Below are 1,970 nucleotides of genomic sequence, written 5' to 3'. Positions count from 1 at the left end.
TGTGTGTGTGTGTGTGTGTGTGTGTGTGTGTGTGTGTGCGTGTGTGCGCGTGTGTGTGTGTGTGCGAGAGAGAGAGAGAGAGGGAGGGAGGGAGGGAGGGAGGGACCGAGAGAGAGAGAGAGAGAGAGAGAGAGAGAGAGAGAGAGAGAGTGAATGTGAGTGTTGGGTGTGTGCCCAGCCTCGGGGGCGGGAGGACAGTGCTGTGCAGTGTATACAGAGCACCGCGTGGATACGAGGGGGGCGAATACCGTGCATACAGCGGAGCACTGCCGAGTACAGCGGAGTATGGGTCCGCTCGAGTGTGGGTTGGGACACAGGAGTGCAGGGGAGATATGGGAGGTATGGGGAGATAGGGGGGGAGATACGGGAGATGTGGGGAGATGTTCCGTGTCTAGGAGTGCGAGACGAGGACGTCGAGCGGCTGCGAGATATGGGGAGATGAGGGGGAGATACGGGAGATGTGGGGAGATAGAGTGCGCGCCGAGACGAGGATGTTGAGTGGCTTGACGTCAAAATGGACGAGCCCGCGGCCGTGCAAGTAGAGGAGCCCCTTTGCTGTGTCGAGGAGGACGCGCCGGCCGAGCCGCTCCCACCTAGTACCATACCCCGAGAGTGTCGAATCCAGTGTGGGTTCAGGGTTCTTGATGGTGTGGTAGCCGCTGCCACCAAAACTCGGCAATCTCGGGCAATCTCGGGCAATCTCGGGCCATCTCTCGCGCGCCGGAACTCACATCTCCCATCTCTCCCCCATCTCTCGGGCCATCTCTCGGGCCATCTCTCGCGCGCCGGAACTCGGCGGGGTGTGCGCGCAGGCAGTCCTCAAGCGACCCTCGCTCCATCAGCTCGGTCACGATGAAGAGCTCGCGCGCCTGATCTCGGACAATCTCGGGGTGATCTCGCGCGGATCTCGCTCCATCAGCTCGGTCACGATGAAGAGCTCGCGCGCCTGATCTCGGACAATCTCGGGGTGATCTCGCGCGGATCTCGCTCCATCAGCTCCGTCACGATGAAGAGCTCGCGCGCCTGATCTCGGACAATCTCGGGGTGATCTCGCGCGGATCTCGCTCCATCAGCTCGGTCACGATGAAGAGCTCGCGCGCCGCGTCGCCGCCGTAGCACTGGACGATGTGCCGGTGCCGCAGGGAGCAGAGCAACTCTAGCTCGTGCCTGCGCGTACCATACCTCCAGAGTCTCGAACCCGGTGTGGGTTCAGGTCCTTGGGTGGTGCGGTAGCTCGAGCTCGTGTCTAGAGACCTCGGCAGCGAGATGGCAGCGAGATGACAGCGAGATGGCAGCGAGATGACAGCGAGATGGCAGCGAGATGACAGCGAGGTGGCCCCGAGATACTCCCGAGAGTACCGGAGAGCAGCTCGAGCAATCTCGGGGAATCTCGGGCCATCTCTCGCGCGCCGGAACTCCCGTCTCCCATATCTCCCCCATATCTCCCCCATATCTCGCAGCTCGAGCTCGCGCGCCGGAACTCGAGAAATCTCGAGGAATCTCGAGGAATCTCGGGGAATCTCGAGGAATCTCGAGCCATCTCTCGCGCGCCGGAACTCGGCTCGCGCCTCGTCACCGTGCGAGTCGACCAGCTCCGGACTACAGCCGCAGACAACCCTCGGCCGTCATCTCGACCGTGATCTCGATCTCGACCGTGATCTCGATCTCGACCGTGATCTCGCCTCGTGGGCAGCGGGTGGGTGGGCAGTGGGTGGGGGGGGCAGCGGGAGGGGGGGGCAGCGGGAGGCGGGGGCAGCGGAGGGGGGGGCAGTGGCTGGGGGAGGAGAGGGGCGGGTGGGCAGTGGGTGGCTAGGGCAGCGGAGGGGGGGGGGGCACCCCAGGGGAGAGGAGAGGGCCCGGTGCGTGGGCTGTGGGTGGCAGAGGAGAGGGCCTGATCCGCTTGACGGCGACGGCTCCGTGGCTCCACTCCGCCGCTTACACGACGCCAAACCCGCCTAGGCCCACACCTC

Source organism: Emiliania huxleyi, assembly GCF_000372725.1.
Source record: "Emiliania huxleyi CCMP1516 unplaced genomic scaffold EMIHUscaffold_110, whole genome shotgun sequence".
Classification (NCBI taxonomy): Eukaryota; Haptophyta; order Isochrysidales; family Noelaerhabdaceae; genus Emiliania; species Emiliania huxleyi.
Note: the sequence above shows the minus strand (reverse complement) of the source record.